General features: G+C 37.7%; 1 protein-coding gene across 5 annotated transcripts in view; it reads right to left on the reverse strand.

Annotated features, from left to right (window-relative positions):
* Positions 1 to 12,536, reverse strand: part of TMTC2 (transmembrane O-mannosyltransferase targeting cadherins 2) — an 859,721-nt gene that overhangs the window by 456,222 nt on the left and 390,963 nt on the right. The window contains exon 13 of one of the 5 annotated variants that reach the window (XR_013830422.1): positions 6,083 to 9,297. The exons of the other annotated variants lie outside the window; for them this stretch is intronic. The gene's annotated coding sequence lies outside the window, so the exon portion shown is untranslated. The remainder of the gene's footprint in view (positions 1 to 6,082; positions 9,298 to 12,536) is intronic. 5 annotated transcript variants of the gene reach the window in all.

Consider the following 12,536-nt stretch of genomic DNA (forward strand, 5'->3'; position numbering starts at 1 on the left):
TATCCTAAAATGAAGAGTTCATTTCTTAAATCAGGGACCCACACTGAGTTTAGTGATTAGGAGTTTCAGGTAGTAATATCTTCCACGTATGCAAACCATAAATAATCCATGAGCAAACCTTTGCTGGTGAGCTTTGTGTCTACCCTCTCCTCCAAAGAAGAGATGTTTCACAAACTCTAGATGGTTGGCATTGAGCCATGTAGGATGTAACCTGTAGCTAGGACTCGACACTTTACCTGCTACGTTTGATCTCTGTGAATGTGTAAGCTAAGCTATGTCATTTGACTGCTATAAACTACAGCTTCTTCATTTCAAAGTGCAGAGGTCAAACCTAATATTCTCTCCTGCTAGTGGGCAGGAGAGAATATTAGAATTTTTTAAAAAATTTGTTTTATTTGTTTATTTATTTTTGGCTGCATTGGGTCTTTGTTGCTGCGTGAGGGCTTTCTCTAGTTGCGGCGAGCGGGGGCTACTCTTCATTGCAGTGGGTGGGCTTCTCATTACGGTGGCTTCTCTTGTTGTGGAGCATGGGCTCTAGGTGTGCGGGCTTCAGTAGTTGTGGCATGAGGGCTCAGTAGTTGTGGCTCACGAGTTCTAGAGCACAGGCTCAGTAGTTGTGGCACGTGGGCTTAGTTGCTCTGCGGCACGTGGGTTCATATTGCTGTCATGATTTCCATGAATATCACTTTGTGGCCACTTGAGAAATAGTAGCAGACTAACTTATCTTTAGTGTCATTCACAGAGCAAAATTTTGGAATGAATACAAGCCCAAGCAAAAATTAGTTCTATAAACAGAAGTGACAAAAAATTAACTGATTGACCCACCTCCTAGAGTAATGGAAATAAAAACAAAAATAAACAAATGGGACCTAATGAAACTTCAAAGCTTTTGCACAGCAAAGGAAACCATAAACAAGACCAAAAGACAACCCTCAGAATGGGAGAAAATATTTGTAAATGAAGCAACCGACAAAGGATTAATCTCCAAAATTTACAAGCAGCTCATGCAGCTCAATAACAAAAAAACAAACCACCCAATCCAAAAATGGGCAGAAGACCTAAATAGACATTTCTCCAAAGAAGATATACAGACTGTCAACAAACACATGAAAGAATGCTCAACATCATTAATCATTAGAGAAATGCAAATCAAAACTACAATGAGATATCATCTCACACCAGTCAGAATGGCCATCATCAAAAAATCTAGAAACAATAAATGCTGGAGAGGGTGTGGAGAAAAGGGAACACTCTTGCACTGCTGGTGGGAATGTGAATTGGTTCAGCCACTATGGAGAACAGTATGGAGGTTCCTTAAAAAACTAAAAATAGAACTACCATATGACCCAGCAATCCCACTACTGGGCATATACCCTGAGAAAACCAAAATTCAAAAAGAGTCATGTACCAAAATGTTCATTGCAGCTCTATTTACAATAGCCCGGAGATGGAAACAACCTAAGTGCCCATCATCAGATGAATGGATAAAGAAGATGTGGCACATATATACAATGGAATATTACTCAGCCATAAAAAGAAACGAAATTGAGCTATTTGTAATGAGGTGGATAGACCTAGAGTCTGTCATACAGAGTGAAGTAAGTCAGAAAGAAAAAAACAAATACTGTATGCTAACACATATATATGGAATTTAAGAAAAAAAAATGTCATGAAGAACCTAGGGGTAAGACAGGAATAAAGACGTAGACCTACTGGAGAACGGACTTGAGGTTATGGGGAGGGGGAAGGGTGAGCTGTGACAGGGCGAGAGAGAGTCATGGACATATACACACTAACAAACGTAGTAAGGTAGATAGCTAGTGGGAAGCAGCCGCATGGCACAGGGATATTGGCTCGGTGCTTTGTGACCGCCTGGAGGGGTGGGATAGGGAGGGTGGGAGGGAGGGAGACGCAAGAGGGAAGACATATGGGAACATATGTATATGTATAACTGATTCACTTTGTTATAAAGCAGAAACTAACACACCATTGTAAAGCAATGATACCTCAATAAAGATGTTAAAAAATAAAAAATAAAAAAAAAAGATATCTGCACCTCTATGTTTATGGCAGCATTATTTACAATAGCCAATATATGGAAGCAACCTAAATGTCCACCAATGGATGAATGAATAAAGATTTGGTGTGTGTGTATATATATATATATATATATATATATATATATATATATATATATATATATATATATATATATATATAAAATGCAATATTACTCAGCCATAGAAAAGAATAAATTTGTGACAACATAGATGGACGTAGAGGGTATTATGTTAAGTGAAAGTAGTCAGACAGAGAAAGACATATACCATGTGATCTCACTCATATGTGGAATTTAAGAAACAAAACAAATATATATATTTTAAACTTATACATGAAAATTATCTACTCCTGAAAATAAATAAATAAATGCTAAAAAAAAATTAACTGATAAAGTTCCTTGACTCACAATATAGAGAGATATGCTTTGCCAGTATAATCACATTTTATTAATATCATCAGTAGGGAATTGGGAGAATGGACCCAATGGGATATAATAAAACCTAATATTGATGTACCCTTCTATATCATTTAATGCAAAATTATTCAATTGAAATTTAATAGAATACTACGTAGTAACAGCTAAATACTTGGTGGTATAGGACAGATTTCTAAAAAGATACTTTAAAATATCATAATTCCAGTGAAATTTCCCAAATAGCCATCATCACAAAGTATAGGCCAAGGAACATTTACAGAATGATAGTCTATTGCAAAGGAAACATAAAATATCCAGACATTAAGCATAACAACATTTTTAAAATAACACAAAAAGAACTAAAAATGAAAACATATTGAGATTATTAATTGGCTTCATGTAATTTAATAAACTGATGTCTGCAGAATTAAAAAGCTAATTATTGCCAGAGTCAATATGGCCATTACTTGCTAAACGAGATTAGAAAAGGGCCTACATTAAAATCAAAGGTAGGGACTTCCCTGGTGGCACAGTGGTTAAGAATCCACCTGCCAATGCAGGGGACAGGGGTTCGATCCCTAGTCTGGGAAGATCCCACATGCCGTGGAGCAACTAAGCCCGTGCGCCACAATTACTGAGCCTGTGCTCTAGAGCCCGCGAGCCACAACTACTGAAGGCTGTGCGCCACAACTACTGAAGCCTGTGTGCCTAGAGCCCGTGCTCTGCAACAAGAGAAGCCACCGCAATGAGAAGCCCGTGCACCACAACAAAGAGCAGCCCCCGCTCTTTGCAACTAGAGAAAGCCCGTGCGCAGCAACGAAGACCCAACGCAGTCAAAAATAAATAAATAAATTAATTAATTTTAAAAAATCAAAGGTAATCACTTGTTTCTATTCCTCACACACAAACTCACCCCTCTCCTCCCTCACCAATTCTGATTCTCTGGTAACAATGATCTTTTACACAATACTAGAGGAGTGTCCAGCTGAAAAAAAAAAGGCATTTTAATTCTTTTATGACATTTTAGTATTTTTGGAAAGAAATTACTTGCTTGATTTCTCTCTCAATATGTTTTTTAAACTTTCATTATAGTCTCTAGCTGCTCAATGATGTTGCCAAGAGAAAGTTCTCAGAGGAGTTATTTTGAGTCTTCTGGGATGGAAAAGAAAGATACATGATAGAAAATTATTAGAAAAAGTGCTTCTAGGAGTCTTGAGCTATTACTGAAATATAGAACTCTATTCTCTCCATCTGACTTGAGAATGGCTGGTAGCTTTGTCTTGAATGAGGGATATTCCTGTCAAATCCAAAGGAGGTAGGAGAGAAATTAAATGTATTTCAAATCAGAATAGATGGACAGTTCTAGTCTAAACTTCAAACTGGTTGAACATTTTTCCAACCTCTCCTGTGGTTGTTCTATCCATTCTCTTCTTTGTTAAATGTTTTCCCCCGTATAATACAGTGGCTCAATCTTGGCAGGTTATGAAGCAACCAAAAAGGACACAGTCTCGAACTGTTCCAATCAACTTCTCCTCTTCTACAACAAAAACTTAATTATTTCTAATGGCAATTAACTGTCCATTTCCCAAGTGCCCATCCTTTCTCTCTCTACCTTGGCTTTCTCAAAAATGTAGAGCTTGAAGGTCAAAAAGAGACACATTGTGGCTAATGTATAATCAATAATAATCATTAATTTGTAGTAGTTATAATAAGGGTTGCTGATATCATCAGATTTTCTGTGTACAGAAAAGATGACATAGTTTTGTTTTATTGGTGAGCTATAGAAAAGTGTTAATATCCCAAGCAGGGCCAAATTCCCTACTTCAAACACTGTTCTGGTAAAAATGGCCATATTTAGAAGACCCCGATTCTCTAGTTCTGATCCTGGAGGAAAGCACAGCTCTATTCTGCTGAGAGACATGGGTACAGCACATTCAGGAGTCAGTTATAAGGAAAGCTTGAGTTGTTGTTGAGTAGAACATAAAATACGGTAGACAAGGTAAAAACTGACAGAGAATTCGATTATCTTGTTAAAATTTTTATATAATAACAAAATTATATATTGCCTAATTCCTTGGTTATAGGATAAAATTTAGATATAAGGATTTTATTTTATGCCAAACACCCTGTGGATGTGTGAGGTTATGTTCCAGCTTCACAGATAAGGAAACCAGGGCTCAGAGGTATGAAATAACCTGTCCATGTCCCAAAGCTAGCAAGCAGCAAGACTGTCCCCATGCTGCCTTATGCTCACATGTCCTGTGTCATGAGAGCACTCAGGCAGTGAACCTGAGTCCGGAGGTGGTTTCTCCGCCCCCTTTGGTATTTCTCTAGCTATTCCATCTCCCACAAATCACCTTCTCTACCTCTCTTACTACAGATTGATCATGAAGATGAAAGAAGGTTGCTATGGTCCGGATATCTACATTACACCAAAACTCATATGTGGAATACCTAACGCCCATAGGTGATGGTATTAGGAGGTGATTAGGTCATGAGGGCAGAGCCCTCATGAATGGAACTAATGTCCTTATAAGAGAGGCTCCAGAGAACTCTCACCCCTTCCATCACGTGAGGGGGCACAGGAAGTCTGCTACCCGGAAGGGGGCCCTCACTCGACTCTGCTGGCACCCTAATCTTAGACTTCCAGCCTTCAGAACTGTAAGAAACAAATTTCTGTTATTTATAAACTACCCAGCTTGTGGTGTTTTGTTATAGCTGTCCAAACAAACAGACTAAGACAGGTAAGGCATGAAAAACATCTGAACAATTTAGACTGTGAGAGCCAAACAAGACTTCCGTGAACATGTAACTAAAGCCATTTACTTTCCACCTGAGGAGTATAAGGCCCCCAAGGTAAGTGATTTAACCAAGTTCCCAAAACTACTTAGTGGCAGTTATACACTGTTAATATCTGACAGAAATGTCAGATATTAAGTCATCTTAGTATACGAAATATTGCATAATTGATTCTATTCTAAAATCAGGGTAGAGTTTTAACTTGGATTGAGGCACTACGCTCTGAAACCAGTGAAGGCAGGGGCCATGTCTTTCTTTTCTCACATTGTTTTTCTAGCCTGGCACTCTGTGGAGTAGAAGAACATAAAATAGACCATAAATGAAAAAAAAAAAATAGACCATAAATGAAAATTACATCTACTATTTGCTCATGATCAACATGATATTTTTGAAAATCACTTTCTAAAAAGTTGAGATTTGGGGATCCAATGACTTCATTTGATGTTTTCACAAATGAAAGTGATGACAGTTTTCACATAGTATACATTTACAGTACAAAGAAAGGAAATGCATCTAAGCCTTGGTTATTCTCTTACCAGGGAAAAACTGGGTTTCTGTGGATAATTTAAGAATTGTAATCATTCCAATTCATCTCTACGTACCTTTGGAATATGATTTTTCACTTAATTTAAATATTATTTCCAATACTACAGAATTTGCTTCCTACTATTTAACACTCAACTCAGTTTAATGAAGGGGTATTGCTAGAAAACTTGGCTTAAGCATTGGAACTGCCACAAGCTGAAATGGCAATGCAACCAGGGTAACTCTGTTATATTTAGTTTTGTAGTAGAGAAAGGCGCGTACCAGGATTTTGACCTTCTTCCAGTGTGATTTTGGGTGGTCTTCCTGCAGAATGCAATCAGAGAAGACTTTGAATTGGCTTTCATTCCCTCTGCCACTTCACCACATATTGACCTCTTGATGTTGTTATTCCATAGAGATTTGAGATGTATTTTGCCCCCTGGGGTACTGCTGGAATTTGAAGCTTCTCGTTCACTTGAAATTTCTGTGAAGTTTTTCCTCGTAAGTTTTCCAAAACATTCCCCCAACTTCTTACAACTGCTCTCTGATGTTATTGTGTTAGTTCATTGTCTGCTTCCGAAGAGTGGAGTGAAGAGCTTTTGTTTAGCCAGTAAATCGTGGATCAAATGAGAAAGTTCCAAATATGTGAGACAACTTGATGAGGTCATTAAGAAAAACCTAAAGGAATCTACAAAGTTAATATCTAAAATGGTGTTTGGGAAAAGTTTCTGGAGATTTCCAGCTTTCTCATCGGCCTGTTAAAATCCAAGACAGTATAAGTGTTGTTGCTGTAGACGATTTTAAAAAGGCTTATAAACGTATTTGTTATCAATGCTTTATTGTTGAAAACAAAATCGAAATTCTCTGGCACATAAAACAATTATTTCTACAAAAGGAAAGCCTACAAATCTTGATAATTTATACAAACAACAGTTTCTCAAAAAATAAAACTTTAATTTAGTAAACTTGTGCTCTATATTTTTAGCACTGTCTGCAATAATCCACCATAAATCCCTGAGCGGAGACATTTTTTGACCATGTTCTGTAGACCCCCTCAACACTCCCCCCAAGTTGGTCAGTTACTAAGCCCAGCCCTGTAGTGAAAGGTGTCAGGGACATTTAGTTGTTAATGATCCATGCATTTTATGACACAGGCCCAATTATTAACGCTACTTGGGAACTGGGTCAACATGAAGTGCCTCTGCTGTGCCATCAGCGAACCTACCAAGAACCAAGTGTGTGAAAAGAAGAACAATAACAATAAAAAGACACAAAATGGTAAGACTAGGAAGTCATCATAGGTCAATAACTATTTAAATAAATAAAAATGTTAGACACTGAATTCACCTCTATATCCTTATATTAAATTCCTTTTTGCCTTTATTTTTTTGCAATTGCCAATGCACTAGAAGATGAAAAATATACTTCAACCCACGCTTTTGGTTTGACCACGTGTTTGTTGTTGTTAAACATTAAATATCATTCTGAAAACACAGTGATTTAATTATAATTTAACTTTTGGCCCTTCAATGAAATGTTTACCAAATAATATACATATTAGGAGGGCCTTCTTTTAATGCCATCAACAAATCTCTCTCACTATGTTGCCCTTCTCACCAAAACACTAATGCCATAGGAACACTACTTTAATTCTTTACCCCACCTTACTCAGATATGCAGCAAAACATATAAAATATGAAGAAAACATAATATGATCTATTTGCATGTCCAGCTTCCCTTAAATGGGGACGCTGACCATATATACACTGAATGTGAAAGGACAAGAAAAAAAGCTAATTTTAAGTTGCAAAGAACTGGTTTAATGAATCAAGTTTTGTTATTTTGCTATGGTAGAATAATAAATAAATAAATATGTTGGGTATTGTATAGCTACTTTCTCTAGGAAGAAGTTGAGAGTGGATCGTTGTTTTTACAAAGTTAATTTTTAGTAGCAAAGTTTGACTGCAAGTCAAAAAATGTTCAGTAAATGTTTCTCTCTACTTCCCTTATAGTCTTTTACTCGTGAAATTATCACTGAAGTGGTTACTAATAGGTAATGAAATAAAATGCCAAATTTGCTAGTGAAAAAGAGTTTTCAACTGTGAAAAGCACTTGGCAGGAGACCTAGAAACACGTGGGCTAATGCTATAGTCTACCTGCAGCTTAAAATAAGTCATTTTTTATGTCTTTTGGGAAGAACAAAGTATGATTAAAAATAATTCCTCAAAAACTTATCAGCACTGCTGTTTAGGTACCTATTAGAAAGTGATTAGCATTTCATACCAACTCTTTCCAGAATATAAAAGCGTTGGCAGCCATCATTATACACCCTCGCACAGACTTGATTTTTAACCCAGCAACATCTGGAAGGCACAAAGCATCTTCCCTTTTGTCTAATAGCTGCTGGTTAGTTATTGGAACTAGACCATTTGTTAAGCTTCCTTTTGATTTACTGCCTTAGCATGAGCGTTAACCAGGAATAGCCATTTTAAAAGGCAATTTCAAAAGCCTAAGAATTAATACAATGAATCCTCCTAGGCAGTTTTGGGAAAACGTCAGTGACGTCAGAGTAAAATATGCCTGCCTGGAACACATAAGGCCTCCCCAGTCCCTCCTACAACACCAGTGAGAAACACGGTTTGCTCTGTTCTGTATACCCTTTTCAGAACATGAAAAGCAAAGGATGCCCACATGATGGTGACATCTAAATCATAAAACGTTGCGTGCACTAGTCAGGAAACAAATGTAGACTCTGACAGATCCTGACACAGTATTAAAAAAAAAAAAAAAAGTTTTCTAAGTTTTAGACACGGATAAGCAGGCTGTCCCAAAGAGGGAAGACAGCAGCGTCAGGACAACCGGCCAGCTCACCAGGATTCACACGACACTTGAATCACTGCGTGTGAACACTTGACCGTAATAGTTTACCGTGGCTGAACAGAAATTCTGACTTCCTCTCACAGTGTTTAAGGAACAGTATAATTTCCAAGTTAGCTTTCAAAATTGAACAAAATTTGAAACATAGGCTTCCCTCCCCCCTTTAAGAATGCCAAAAGATCCTGTTTTAAGTGCTCTGGTTTACGGTTCTACGGGTAACAATTATATCCTGCAGGAGGTTTCCAATGTTCCTCTTTTTGGTGTTAATGGCTGTGCCCACAGCAAAGTGGATACTCCCAGAAGTGGCAGTGACCTCAGTGACCTCTTCCCCCCTGTCTTGAAGTCCAAACTAACTCTTGTCATAGCACTGCTGGGAAGTTCTGTTCGTTAATGAGGCCGGCTTTCAAATATGGGGGAGGATGAGGTACGGCCCTCCCGTGTCAAGTCTTGGAGGTCTTCAAGCCTTGCTTTTCCATGATGTTCCAGAGTTTGCGGAGATTGGACTGCGTGATGATGTCATCCGGTTTGAGCTGCAGCGCCCGCAGGTAGTTGGCCTCGGCCTTCTGGAGTCGTCCATTGAGGTGCAGGATGGCTCCCAAGTTCATCAGAGCAGCCGGATACTGGAACCAGAGAGAGGAAGGAAAACGATTAAGAGGCCATGGCAAGCTTTCCTTCATGGAAGACAAAAATCTTCATCCATTTATGCAAATGACTCCCTTATGTCTGGAGGCATTTTATGGAAGCAATGTAGCAATTTATACAAGTAGATAAAACAGGAAGGGAAAAAAAGGTTTTCAAACAGCTGCTGTGTACTTTGTGCCTTAAAGAGGGCAGGCAGTTAGGGAAATAGCTTTTTCTTTAATGAGAAAGTATAGGTTACCTATGGAGACCTAGTAACCTAGTAACCCTGTACTTTCTTGAGAAAAAAGTTGAACGGGATACAATTTTAGATGGAAAGAATTGAACTTTTTTTCAACTCAATGCCAAGAAATAAAAAATTAAGTGGGAAAAGTTGACAAATCTATGTCTACCCATTCTTTGCTTTCTCTCCTTAGCAATCAATATTCTAGGCCATTTCTGCAAACATATATAAATAAGTAAAATATACTGTAAAATTTTACTGATGTTTTCAGGGTGAAAACCCTGAAAAAAATTCAAATGCAACCACTAAAATGCTTTCCAAATTTAACTCATGTAGTTTCACGAGATAAAGTTCTAATTTTTAAGTCAAACAGCTTTTAAACTTCTAATGGTCGATGTTTACAATCAATATAGCAATATAGTATGTAGCACTAGTTTAATACAAGGGTTTCCATACCCAAATTCTCAAACATTAGTTAACGACAACAAGGCCTTCCCAAAGGAAAAAACACTTTGCTTGTTATCTACGAATAAGGGCTGTTCTGTTCTTGTCTTGTCCCTGGAACTTTCTGGCTAACAAAGGGCAGCTGATACCTTGGTAGTTACATAAATGCATACTTCAAACATCAGATAAAACTAAAATTGTTTATGCTAAGATTATATTTTCATTTTACAAATGGTGTCAACTATTAATTGTCTTGGCAACTAGGATACAGCCTAAAATGATTCACAATTATTTTTATGGTTTAGTGTTTTCACAATGCAAGCATTTTTTTCAGCTGAATTCATATGACTCCACTCTTTATTGTAAATACAATTATTTCTGAATCAGAAACAATGCTGGGGGGAGGGTTGAATAGCTCAGAGTATATCAGCTGGGAAAAGATGATCAGATTTGGATTTGAAGAGTACTGGATTTGAGTTCTTTTTTTTTTTCCCCCGGTACATAGGCCTCTCACTGTTGTGGCCTCTCCTGTTGCGGAGCACAGGCTCCAAACGTGCAGGCTCAGCGGCCATGGCTCATGGGCCCAGCTGCTCCGCGGCATGTGGGATCTTCCCGGACCGGGGCACGAACCCGTGTCCCCTGCATCGGCAGGCGGACTCTCAACCACTGCGCCACCAGGGAAGCCCTGGATCTGAGTTCTTGCTCAACCACCGGCTGTGACCTTGGTGAGGTCCCCTAACATATCTGTGTCCCAATTCTTTCATTTATGAAATACTGAATAAACATCAACTTTTTTGTATGTTGTTAGAAAGATAAAATGAGAAAATAAATGTAGCACAGTATTGATACATGCACATAATAAACACTCTATAAATGTCAACAAGTTCACTTTTTCTTGTCTCATTTTGCTTGAGGTCTAGCACATGCATGTTTATGATTTTTATGTTGTTATACATACTTTATAATTTTTATTTCAATGGCTGCAAAACGTGTCTCTTTGGATGTATACCAAAGTTGTCTTAAGTCTTCAACTGCTGGGTATAGATTTCTACATTCAGATGAAACATTTTGGTTTAGATATGTCTATTTTAATAGAGTAAAAAAAAAGTTTTTTTTTTCCGACTCTTCTGTATCCTTTTTTCTTTTCCAAAAACAATGTTGCAAATATAAGCTATTCCTGACCTTCGAAAACCTTTTGGTTAGGATGACTCCATACTTATCAAGAAAAATACAGATGGTCAACTTCTAATTTTAAACACCAATCCAAATAAACATAGCTCTAAATTACATGAGCAGTGAATAGCTCCACATTGGAAACTTGAAATAACACCACCTATTCTGTCTTCCTAAAAGAACTTTGTTATCATACCACCCATTGTTATACTGAGTTTCTTGATGCTGGGACACATTTCTGAATTACCTCCACTCCCAGAGCTTAGCATGACTGTCAATAAACAGCTACTAAATTGAAGGCGAAGTGTGTTCACAGCCTGACTTACTGGAGATGCTAAGTAGATAAAATGTTCAGACTTCCTGCTATCCTGAGTGGGAAGAGAGGAAATGGGGAGGGAGAACCACGGCTGGAGACCATTCCCTACTAACCAGAAATAGAAAAGGCCCAGTGATGGGGCTGAGAGAAACCAGATGGCTCTGTGGGGTAGTGGTTATTTCTTGAACCACTTTATTATCAGAGTCTGTACCTAACTATAATTGCAACTCAAGGGGATTATTAAAAACACTCAAGAGGTTACAGAATCACAGGTTCCAATGCCAGTTCTGCTCCAGTGACATGTGCACCTAGGAAGCACTGAGACCACAGTTTCTTCTGGAAACGGGATGAGAACAGTACTTGCTTCACAGGGTTGTTAATGAGATTACATGAGGATACAACATTATTGTCTTTCCCCTCTCCTTTTCTGTCTCCTCATCATCTCAAACACACAAAGTAGGATCTTCTTGTCAATATGCCTGAATGACCACTGAGTCCAAATGCTGAGGATGTGTGAACTGGCTCTGCCTAAACTAGGTGTGTAGCCTTTCTTAGGTTAAACCTGGAAAAGATAACTGTGAAAACAGGTGGTGAAGTACATACCAAGCCACATAAATAGGCTTTACTATTGTTACTAAATTGCAGCCTGGGGTCCATCTCTCCTTAGACTACTTTGAAGTCACCTTTCTGCTATCAAGTGATGAAAAAAAGTTAATATTATTCGAAGAAAACACAATTAGGCAGTTATATCTGTTATCAAAATGAGTTCGGAATGCTAATTATAATGGTGTTTGGAATGATTCTAATTTTGCATTATCCACATTAGTGTTACTCATTAAACAAAAATAATAAAAAATTGACATTATGAAGTTAATGTGGGATAACTGATCTCTTGAAAGCCACATATACTCATTAACTGTGTCCCCTAAAGTGTCAAAATCCAAATAAACTAAAAATGTGCATATTTAAGAACATCATTCAATATTTTTAAGCAGCTATAGATTTCTACATTCAGATGAAACATTTTGGTTTAGATATGTCTATTTTAATAGAGTAAAAAAGAG

This window comes from Stenella coeruleoalba (genome assembly GCF_951394435.1).
Source record: "Stenella coeruleoalba genome assembly, chromosome: 11".
Classification (NCBI taxonomy): Eukaryota; Metazoa; Chordata; class Mammalia; order Artiodactyla; family Delphinidae; genus Stenella; species Stenella coeruleoalba.